The sequence below is a fragment of the Rhipicephalus microplus genome, chromosome 3 (genome assembly GCF_043290135.1).
Source record: "Rhipicephalus microplus isolate Deutch F79 chromosome 3, USDA_Rmic, whole genome shotgun sequence".
NCBI lineage: Eukaryota > Metazoa > Arthropoda > Arachnida > Ixodida > Ixodidae > Rhipicephalus > Rhipicephalus microplus.
This window is the reverse complement of record NC_134702.1, coordinates 77,868,374-77,880,490: the sequence shown is the minus strand read 5'-3', so window position 1 is coordinate 77,880,490 and position 12,117 is coordinate 77,868,374. Positions and strand designations below refer to the sequence as shown.

The following is a 12,117-nucleotide window of genomic DNA, read 5'->3' as shown; positions in this document are numbered from 1 at the left end:
AAATTTCGATCACCTGGGGTTCTTTAACGTGCGCCCAAATCTGAGCACACGGGCCTTGTCGCCATCATTTCACAGCCATATTGAGTCGTATACACAAGACGTACCGCTGTCCATCAGTAACCAAATTATAGATCTCTCTGCTCTCTAAGTTATTTCTTCCTGCCATCGTCACTGTTCTTGGTTCCTTTGACTGAGATCATGGTACCGTTGCCCACAAACGGTTCATTCGATAAACAGTTCTATAGTGGGCTAATCATTTCATACTAAATGGTGCGGTGCAAAATATAATCAATTGTTTATAAAACGCCTTTATCTGATTCACCTAATTAATAATGATCTGACAGCCTGCGCAGGCTCCTGTCTCTGTTTTCCATTCAAGTTTGCACAGATCGCCGCTATTGGTAGATCACCAAGTCGGTCTGGTCGGTTGACATTCATCGCAAACGTATCTACTCCCTAACATGGACGCAAGAAGAGGGAAGAAGACTAGACATATTCGCACACTCTCAGCTGAATGAAACATGACATGTAAGCAGACCAAGAAGAAACAAGAAACCCGAATGGCAGAACGTGGCCCTGTCTCTTGCGCTTGTGTTCGTTGGCGCAGTTTAACGAAAGTACGCTTAGTTCCGGATGCCTCGGGACCGGCAGCGCTGGTGCGACCTTGCCAGTGCCCCTGTGTGAAAGGGAACGTGGCTCGTACGCGAAGCAGCGTTTTCAGACATAAGGAGAGGAGGCGAGAGTCGGTGTCGGCTCGTACTGAGCGCCGGCAGGAAGGACGCCATCGCCACGCCACACATCGGTTCGACGCCGCTGTGTCATCCGAGAGGATGGCCCTAGCAGCCTATAGTGTGTCGTGAGCTGGCCGGTATGCAAGCTATGCCGCCCGCACTATTACACGCGCACACGTACGTATACATGTATGGGCACGCTAAGCGCGGACCGATGCCGCCTCCTTTCCTGGCCGGACGGACCGCGGGAAGATGCGAAAGCGGCGCGATGCAGCTGCTGTACGCACGGCGGCGCAACGGGCGGCAGCTATGTAGGACGTGGCGATGATGCGCGTTGGAAGCTCGCCTCGAACGCACGCGTGATCGTAAATCGCGTTCACGGTGCGCGCCGTGAACGCGTGAACCGCGAAAGCGTGGCGCATCGCGTCTGTTGAAAGTCCGAGTCACTCGCTTTCGTTGGGCGAGTGGGAAGGGAGGGAGTGCTGATACGGCTTATTCGCCGTAAAACACGGAAATGCGGCCTCCGAGAGCGCGCCGATGTAATAGTTCCACTTTCTCCGCTGGTAGTCTTGGATATTGCAGAGCGGTGGAGAATGAACTGTCCCATTGCTGTCGTTTTCGTTGTTACAGTTTGCTGGGAGCTGTTTCTTCACTTCGTTTCTGTCAGCACTGTTGAAATTTGAGTCTGTTGGTACATATTGACGACGCCTCGCTGCGGTGACCTAGTGGTTGAGGTACTTGGCTGCTCATCCGCAGATCGCGGAATCGAATTCTGGATGCGGCGGCTGCATTTTCGATGGAGGCAAAAATGCTGTAGAACCCCTGTGCTCAGATTCGGGTGCACGTTAAAGAACCCCAGGTGGTCGAAATTTCTGGAGCCTTACACTACGGCGTCTCTAATGACCATATGATGGTTTTGGGACGTTAATCCGGGATATCAATAAATCAAATTAATCAAGCTTATGGCGCAAGAAGCAAATGCAGCTTAATGCTAATGCTCTTTATCAAAATTTTCAGGTTTGATGTTACGGCAATGTAGCTGACAAAGGCTAAACAGCATTATGAGAGCCATAAAAACAGCCCAAACCTCTGAATGCTTGGATAACGTTTTTTTCGTTATTTTTTTTTTTTTTTTTTTTACATTTTGCGAAGTCTCGTGATGATAGGCCATATAGGCGCTTCGGTTTCTCAACACAGCGCTGCACTGCACCTTCCTGGTTGCGGATCCTACGGAGCATGCGCTCCGCGACACAAGTTTGAACAACCATTGTTTTCGTCATTACTTAAGCAAGTTTTGTGAGCATAAAATCATCAAAAGCTTTCATATTCAGTCGGACAGACTGCCTTAAGCCGGTTACTCTCTACGCAGAATGTGATATACGTTTGAATTTTGAACCAAGGGGGTTTAAAAAAAATGCTTGGCTTGAACCAACCAAAACTTGTTTTTTTTTTCTATTTACTTCACCTGTGTCTTTCTTGATTTCTCGGTGACGCGCACAAGCTGCATGATGACTTTTCGCTCACAACCAACCACGCCGACACGGATGTCCACAACTGAATTTATCAGCAATGAGCTTTTTCGCGCTCTCTCGTCAATAAAAAATGCATACAAGAGCACGTAACTCGTGGCATTACATTTCGTAGGTGAATAATGACCGCAACACACCAACACTACCCCCATTTATCAATTCTATACGAAAAGTGGCTCCTATATATGACGACGACACGGGACATTCGACCCACGGCGTAAGGAGCTTCGCCCCTAAAAAGCCCTAATGAGCGATAACACTCCATCTATACTGGGTTCCTGTCGGCATGCTGATTTTGTGTGTATTCATGCCTACTTCTATCCACTTTTCATCTTCTTTATGACTGTTCCATTACGGCTAGTGTGGGGCTGCAAACCAGATATAATTCTCATAATATCCCTGCACTTCGCTCTTCTCTCTGTCTCTCGCTAGAGAAGAGTTGCCATAGCTACCACTAGCTTGCCCTACAGGGCATGTATGTACTTGAACAAGACATGTCACTGGGGTCAGCGTTTCTATACAAGTGGTTTTATCTTTTTCGGCGTTTCGACAACATCACTTGTTCAATGGTCGGCTCCGCACAGCGTACCCTCCTGCATATATATATAGAGAGAGAAAAAAGATGCAAGGAAAGGCAGGGAGGTTAACCAGACGCACATCCGGTTCGCTACCCTGCACTGGGGAAGGGATAAAGGGGAGAAAAGAGGTTGCAGAGAGATGAGAAGGTACACACAATCACGAGCACACTCGGGGAGCACACACAGTCTACAGGCGGTCGCTCAGGTTTGTTGACTTTAGGTAAAGTAGCAGTGCTTTAGTCGCTTTCTGCGCAACTGAGGCAGATGCCCAAGGTCCTAGTATTTTCTGCACACAAAATGGTCTGGGGTCAAGATAAGTTACTACCTATAGCGCAGGAAAGAGAGGCAAATTTAAACTCTCATTTTTTTTTCTTTGTAAGACAAAATAATAATGAAAACTTACGGACAGTTATGTCAAGGACATTATAGGGAAAGTTATGAGTAATTGTAATGTGAATGAGAAGAAAGAAAAATGGATGAAAAGATAACTTGCCGCGAGCATGGACCGAACCTGCGACCTTCGAATAACGTGCCTGATGCTCTACCAACTGAGCTACATGGTAGCAATACCCTCGTCCACTTTATACGGTATGCACGTGCATTGAAACGTGGGAGCGTCAGTCAGCGCCGCCTGTTGCCATTGCGGCGAGTGTAGGACACTCTTTTTGTGCCTGTTTGGCGTCATGCAGTACGTGATCTTATTACGAGCTGACAGCTGACCAATTATCGCTCGTATATTATCTGAAGGCATTAAGTCTACCAGAACAAGGCCCTGGCTATGAATGAATGATCGATCAATTTGTGGGGTTTAACGTCCCAAAACCACCATATGATTATGAGTGACGCCATAGTGAAGGGCTCCGGAAATTTCGACTACCTGGGGTTCCTTGGCGTGCACCCAAATCTGAGCACACGGGCCTACAACATTTCCGCCTCCATCGGAAACGCAGCCACCGCAGCCGGGGCTCGATCCCGCAACATGCAGTTCAGTGGCTATGAATGAAGGAAAGAAGGATAAACTTAGGGCTCGTTTTTTTATTTGTTAGACACAACGTTAGACAAATTATATTGAACACCTAGAGCACATAACCTTAATGGAAACCGGCAGATAATGAAGCCGAGCAAAGTATACAGGACATTTACTGTACTGTTCAAAGTGTTCTTGTTGTCATATTGATGGGAGAAAAGTAAAGTGCACATACAGACAACTTGTCGCCAGGAGGAACCACGAACCTGCAACATTCCTGCAACAAAACAGAACCACGGCTGCTCGACGGAAACACACCACCTCGAGCGGCCGTGACAGTACGTCCCGGGTCGTCCCCTAATTCCCCTGTTGTGATGAAGCACAAGAACCAGTGCACGCGTGAAATGACAGAAGCGTTTGAAATAACAAAAGTTAAAGACAGGTGCCTGAGCCAGCCTTCAATTGCTCTCCCCAATTCTCATGTTTAATATCCACAGCATACGCGATCAGATGCTTGGTCACGGTTGATAGTGCCTTCCTTTCTGTTCATATATACCACGTTTTCTTTTTTTTATTGAACTTTCAGTTGCTCACAGCGCTTGTGTACTTTTGTACATTTCATGTTCTTTTGTACGCTGACCGTCACGTGTATGTTCTAACTAGCCCAATTCTTGCTACCTTACTTCAGTCCCCTATACATTTCTTTCTCGGCTTTTTTATCTGCCGGTTTTTATTATTATTGTTTGAAACAAAGGAGCAAGTCCCAGACATTACTTCACTTCATACATACCCAGAAAATAGGAGCAATTACTCAAGCCTCCACGGGACATTTGCACACTCAACAAGTAATCACCGCATAGCCAGTACTCGTTTTTCTCCGCAATGCCACTTCTTAAGTGAACCCGAATCCTTCCGAAAAATGAAAGGAGGCTGGCAATAATCCCCGATAGAACCATCCAGTCCTTAAGATAGCAGCGATCTTTGGTAGATAGCTTTGGTCAGTCTCAGCATCGACCATAAGCTCAGACTGGTCCCCAGAGCCGCGGGATGCCACCTGATCAGAAGGTATTCTGGACAATGGGCGCCTCTTCCTGTCAAGTATATCCTCTAGGTATATACGAGGGTAGGTAAATTTTCGCTACAAAATCATTATCTCGAGCAACAATAAGTTACGTTTACTGCAAGAAACCAACAACGCTATGCACAGAAGCAGCCAAACATAAACACTAGCAATGTTTGTTTAGGCACTGGCAATTTTTGGTAAAATACACGTTTTTCGTCTGCCCACATTTCTGCAACTCCCGTCAACGCAGGTTACATTCGTTACTTCGACGTCTTGTATGTTTTTGCTGTGTTCGGTGGTGTTATTGTGTTCGTTTAAGCGTTTGCTGTTTTTTTTTTCACTTTTTTAGAATATTACTGGACTTGTTTGATAGTTTCAGCCATTTTACAGCTTTTTTGCGAAGTTGCATTTATTGTGGAGCGGTGCACTGAAGATAGGAAGAGGAGGAGCAGGACGAGGAGAGGAAAAAGGGAAGAAATGAAAGGCAGGGAGGTCAACCAGACGCACGTCCGCTTTGCTACCCTGCACTGGGGGAAGGGTTGAGGGGATTAAAGGAGAAGAGAGAGAGAAGTGAAGGGCAACGTGTGTGTAAATGTGACCTTGTCCATTGCACGCTTATAAGCGGTCGCGTAGTCCGGTCGTCTTTAGAAAACTTAGCAATGCCCGCGTCGCTTTGCTGTCCTGCGACGCGTAGAGCCATGAACCAAGGATCTTTTCTTCGGAAAAAGGTCTACTGTCTAGTGTCTCTAACGTTTCGCGTAGCAAGTTGCGTTCGCTCGCAAAAGTCTCACTGAAGATAACTTCGACGAAGTGGCTACGTCCTGACGGATTTGGTAACAAGTACCAAGACGGACGTCGTGTGCCTTCAGAGAAAACAAAAAAAAAACGTGGAAGCAGCTCGCGATAGCATTCTACAGACGACCCAATGTGCATTCGTGAAAGGCAGACCAAACAACTATAGGGAAGTGCTTGCACCACTTCGAGACGCTTTACCGGTAAGGGAGAAAGTGTTTTTGCAAGCATAGCGGGTATCCACTCGACTGTATATTCCTGACACGGTCGGCTACGAGACACTGACAAGGCCATCACTCCAAAGTAGTAATGTGCCAACTCCATAAAAGTGCGATGCGATTAGCAGCTGTGCGAAACGGGGCACAACGAACCCATGACTATGGATGGATATTTTCCTGCAGAAACAGCACAGCGAGCAGATTCTTCACGACACTTTTTGCGAAGCGGGGGTGGCACGATAATTCCTGCTTGTCGTATACGTCTCAACCAGGTTTCGTCGATCGTTGAGGACTCGCCGCGGCGGTGACGTGTACGCGTACGCTGCGCCGTTCAATATTTCTTCTTTGCGGTCCACATAATAAACGGAATACGCAAAGTTGTCGTCCCCCGCCATGCTGCTTCGGGAAGCCTTAAGGTAGGTCATAGGCTACCTTAACCGAGCCTTACTTAAGTGCGAGGAAAGTTCCGTGATAAGTACAAGGTAGGTTCTTGAAACCCATTAAGGGCGGACTTACGGCTAAGGTTGACTTAAGTCATAAGTATAAGGTCAAGTTAGGTTCTTGAATACGGGGGTTAGTCTAACCTTGTCCCACGTGTGGCGTAACTGGCAGTATCTCCAGAGCAGTATAACAGATGGCGCTGTATCCTAGCAGTGTATAAGCAGTGTATAAGCAGTACGTGTATACCGCAGTGTACACAACGACTGCAGGGTATACAAACACTTAGCTGTGTATACAAACTGCCGTTGAGTGAGGATATTCTAGATGGCACTGTACCGCTACTCTGCGATTGGCCACTGCGCGGGCTGTGCCTGGGTGCGCGGGAAACGAGTGTCTCTCTCAGTCTTCTGGATCATCGTCGTACGTGCCGGATTTTTGGGTGGGGCATGGAATAAAAGCAGCGGCGGGCGCGGAGGGCCACGGTGGCTCGTGCTCGTCCACAGACAGACGGACGGACGGACGCACGGGCCGACAGGTGGACGCATGCACGGGCGGGTGGACGGACGCACAGATGTATGAACGGAAGGACGAACGCTCCGCCCAGCTCATCATCATTCACTCCGCGGATATGTCTTGATTTATTATGCTTTATTCTTGTAACCACGCCCCCTATTCAAGAATATTATTCATTTAAGGCATCCATATTGTCCGTAACCTCGGCCTTAATATACAGGGCAGGAATATAAGCCATTGCATCTGCTATTCTCATCACAGATAAACGCCACTAACACGTCCTCCTAGACAAACTGACACCATTTCTCCCGTTTCCTGCGGACAATTATTATTATTATTATCATTTTTTGCTGTCGGAGCAAAGCATACATTAGACTTCCGGTGGCCACATTTGCGAAAGGAATCAACTCGTGAAAACGAGTGAGCTCCACCTCTACCCAAAGAAGGAAGGCTGTACGTAAGGCTTCTAAAGCCGACCCCTGAAGGATTAAGGGCTTTAGATTAGCGCCAAGGTCCGGACGGGACAAGATTTGCATTGCTTCCGGCTCTGCGCTACCCGCAAAGGCACTACTGCTACCTTCCACCAAGAACAACTGAGTGTTTTTTTTTTTTCATCGTAGGCCTATAAGCCGTAGAACTAACTGCTCTGCCCGCATTTAGTACGCGCAGATTTCGAGCGCTAATTTGACCGTTGCGAAGCAAACAAGGCCCCACGTCCTATAGACGTGGCAAAACAAAGGAAGAAATAGGGCAGTACAAACAGGCTCACCGAGTATACATGCAGACTGAAGACGATGGCGAAACGCTGGCATAATGGCGGCCGAGGAGCTAACTTGAGTGAACCAGCGGGGCCTATGTAAACATGGGCGCTTGCAGCTATCGCGTGTATATATAGGTTCAACGAAACGTGGTGCTGTAGTTGTGGGCTCAAGCGCAGGTAACACGGCTGCGAGAACACAAACTTCCTAAAATTATGGAGGATAAGTACGTTAACGTCACCCGCTACGGTGGTCTATAGTGGCTAAGGCACTCGGCTGCGCTCTCGCAGGTCGTGGGATCGAATCCAGGTTGCGGCAGCTGCAACTTCGATGCAGAAATAAAGTGCTCGAGGCCCATGGGCTCAGATTTAGGTGCATGTTAAGGAACCCTAGGTTGTCGGAATTTCCGAAGCCCTCCACTTCGGTGACTCTCATAATCATATGATGTTTCTGGGACGTTAGGCCCCAACAGTTATTATTCAATAGGTTAATGAGCGTCAAAATGGTATTCGACAGAGCTAGTTGGTTCAACGACTATGTTGTACTAACTGAATTTTATTTCAAACATGGAGATCCAGAAGGGTTAGTTATTGATTTATATTTAATTGCATATACTGTCAGTCACTATAGGGGCTATAGCAAACGGGCAAAGAAAAATTAAGATGTAGTATTAAACGGATTACACATAGATGCTTACATATACACACATATGCATGTGTCAATATATCTATATAATCATACTATAATCATACAGGTACACACATATCTGACTGAACGTGCTGCAACGACAACTCAAGCTTTGGAACCCATGCTCACCGTTCTTTCTTTTCTACCTATTAAATACAAATTTTCAACTAATCCATCAATCAATTTCCGCGCGCACGGCTACAAGCATTACCCAAACACCGGCAGATACAGCATTGATTGTTAAGTGCTTTAAAAAATTTCTACTTCTCACACACACACAAAAAAAAATTGTCAAGTCTCTGGCAGCTCAGGGCTGGTCTGGAGGAGCGCGCTTCTCCAGACTGACCGTGGGCAGCTAATATTAGTTCATGGAAACGACACGAAGTGCCGATCAATGCTGCGCATCTGGTGGCGTCTGTGCCGTTCAGTTATATACTTAGTAGCGTTCTTAAGAATAAAATTCGTTTGTTAGTACCCAGTGACCCATCCCTACGAATGTTTTCAAATTTACATGTGTACGTACACGTGCACGTGCGCATAAAAAAATGCATCAACATATGTAGAGGTTAGTTCAACAGCGTGATCTTTTCTCTTATTTCCCCACAGTCGCTTATCTCCCTTACGCCCCGATTCTCACGTGTCTTGCTTCATCATTCTTGACCACACTTTTATTGAACTTCCTTTTATCTCATACTGGTTATTTTGCTCTCATTATTTTTTAGGTCTTCGGCGGCAGACTTACAGGCACTCTTGCGTCTATTTAGGTTCTTACTTCTCTGCGTTTTCTTACTTTATAGTGTTCAGGCGCAACCATCTTAGGCTGTCAGCTTTACGGTGTAACGACTCTGCATGGACAGCACACATGTAAACCAATAAGCCATAAGACCGCTGTGGGATCACATTTGGTGTTTGACAATCTCAATAATTTCACGCAACGACACACATCAACCGTAAATCATTCGTTACTGAGCACAAGATGGCGGCGGAGATGAATAAAAAAAAATCGGAATAGCACGCCACCAAGCTCTAGTTCACTCTCGCGCAAATCATCACCATGCTTCAGTGTTCATTGTTGATCGCGATTATACCCGATATCGATAAAATTGCTCAAAGGTGATTCTGCAGATGGGGTAAGGAAGCTAACGATGATCAAGAAATAAAATTACGACCAGGTCCGATCACGATTAGAAGCGATCGTGTGACACCGGTGTAAATATGAATTTAAATAAAATGTCGCAAAGTATTCTGCAAAGATAGAAGCACGGTACGGGCAGGCATTGGGACGATGCCGTGAAGGGTGGACTGGGGGCGTAGCCAGAAGTTTTTTTCGGAGAGGGCGGAGGGGGTTCATTCATACTTATGTTTTTGCGTACGTTTCCATGTGCGAGCGTACATACACGCAAGCAAACTTGAATCTTCTCAGGCGGGGGGGGAGGGGTTGCTTGAACCCTACTTCGGAACGCCCCTACAGCAGGCGGAAAAGCAATAAAACGAATGTTATAGGAAATGCACACTTTCGTAAGACACCAGTAAGAAAGCGAGAGAATTCGGTGGCGTCATGTGCCTCGATCACTTACCCGCGAACTTCTTTTCTGCCAGTGGATATGTTATCCAAGGCACCGAGCCTGTGAATCCGTGGAAATGCGTGCACCGTCTTTTACTGGGCTTTTTTTTCCCCCGGTCGTCTTTCAAAGCGCGCGCATTAACGAAGGGCACGCAGAAACGACGCCAAAGCACAGCGCGACAGCGAACACTCGGCGTGAAAACTATAGAGGGCTGTCCCTGGGGACGGGACGTGCTTCCGAGACAATGGAGCTGCTTGTCACTCCAGTAGTTTGAATGGTCTCCGTGCACATATCATTGAGCCTTGCGTCCTTGGCTCTGACTCGAACGCGCATACGCTTCTGGGTGCAAAAAGAGCGCTTCTTCCGACGGCGACACTGCTGTCAGTCTGAAGGAGCTTCTTTCTTGCAGTTCTACGCACGGACCTCTCGGGGTCCCGACGTCGATTGGTGATTTATAATTTTATAAGTGATCGAGACAGTTGGCCTTGAAATGTGGACAGCAAAATGCTATCAACCGCCAATACAAGGACAGCGGTTTACTGCTGATTCGACCGTCGTAAACCATAACTTGCGATAACGCAACGCGTTACTTACTTTGCGTTCCACTTTTCGATCTTGCGCGGGACGGAAGATCGAATACGAAACGAAGCCCGGAGATCCGAGGAGCACCTCTTTGTTTGAAGAAGCAAGTGGCGCTGATGTTGCAAGCGAAGAATCTTCACTAGTGACTGCTTCGGGAGGAGCTGTTCGAACCGTTGAGGCATACAGGATTACTCCAAGAAGCACGTGGTGCCGATGTGTCCACCACAGCAAAACGGAAAGACACAATGGTACTTATGGCGGGAGAGATCTTTACGTAGAAGCACGCACAATTTTTCACATCATTTCCTTCTCCGTAGCTTCAGGATCACACCAAAACACCACCGCATCCGCAGAAGGAGCCAGCGTCAGTCGTCAAATTAAACCATGACCTGCGATGTGAGGCCAGTCGACAAGATCGGAGACAGCTCGACGGCAGCCGCCCGTCGCACTCGGGTACCGCCGGAGGGAGGAGTGGCTCTCCGGGTGATGAGACGCGCCGGAGCAGCGGCCCGGAGAAAGAGCGCCCGTTACGCTGAGCCGTCGTGAAGATCGCCGTCCCACTGCTGGAGCTCCCCGCGGGAAGGTGTACGGCCAGTACGGCACGGCCGCCGCACTCCTCAGGAAAGCAGAGCTCCGACTGCCCTTGGGAGTCAGGTACCGCTAGGCGGCGCACACCCGCTGGCACACACAACAACACAACGGCTCAGTCGGCGAGGGAATCCGTTCGCGCCCAGATGGAAACCTGTTTGAGAGTCGCCGCCACACGCAGCGTGCGAGCAGCTGGGCCGACGCCTCGCCAAAGGCGAGCGATCGCCAGTCCCGCCCGACGCCGAGAGGCCAGATCAGCTGACCGACCACCGGAGCGTTTTTTGTATGGCGTGGCAGGGGCGAGAACTGGCGCCATCACTGACGTTGCCAGTGGAAGACAGATCCTGAAATGGGCGAAGCCTTACAAACCCATGACACGTTGACAGGCCTGTAGTTTGTGTAGTTGTGGTAATTGGCTTAAATAACGATGCATGCACGTAATATAAGGGATAGATCGCACTTGTCACCATGAACGCAGGTCCCTAATTTACTGGTTCTCCAACATGGCGTCTTTGATGCAGCACAATCATGTGGTGGTTAACCTGCTTCAATTTGATAATGAAGCTACTAGAATGTTTTTGATGCGAAGCAGCTCTTTGTCTAGCCTGTGCAACGCTGTCCCTCCATGCATCCGTACAAACGGGCTTTCCTCGCCGCAGGCGTTGAAGTGGTGCCAAGTAGGTAACGCCACAGCTGCGCGTTGACGTCACACTCCCCTCGCAGAAACACTGCCTCGCAGTGCGCGGTGACGTCACTCTCTCCCTCGTCTAAATTAGGTGCCTTTTTCCTCATCTAACCACTACCACCACCACCCTCGCCTGCTACGCGTTTGCCGATACGCCCGCAGCTGCCGCCTCGTCCGTTCGCCACCAACACCTGCCGCTACAGCCGCTCGCTGCACGGGCCACTAGTCAGTTCACGCGCTCTAAACCTGATGCGCACGTAGCGTGCGCGTTCAAAGATTTCTGTGCGGGTCACCACGATAAGGGGAACGTGTATCGATCAGGTCTTTGTCATCTTCGAAGTGAAACGTCAGCAGGAACCTCTAAGCATGCACTTCACCGATCACAAGGCTTTGGTAGTCAAGGCGAAACGTGCGCCAGCT

At 48.4% G+C, this 12,117-nt stretch overlaps 1 protein-coding gene across 1 annotated transcript in view; it reads right to left on the bottom strand.

Annotated features, from left to right (window-relative positions):
• The window catches only part of LOC119182883 (pleckstrin homology domain-containing family G member 5), a 759,199-nt gene extending 748,257 nt beyond the window's left edge, over positions 1-10,942 (bottom strand). Inside the window, exon 1 of the mRNA XM_075889871.1 lies at positions 10,437-10,942. The gene's annotated coding sequence lies outside the window, so the exon portion shown is untranslated. The remainder of the gene's footprint in view (positions 1-10,436) is intronic.
• Positions 10,943-12,117: the final 1,175 nt, after the last annotated feature.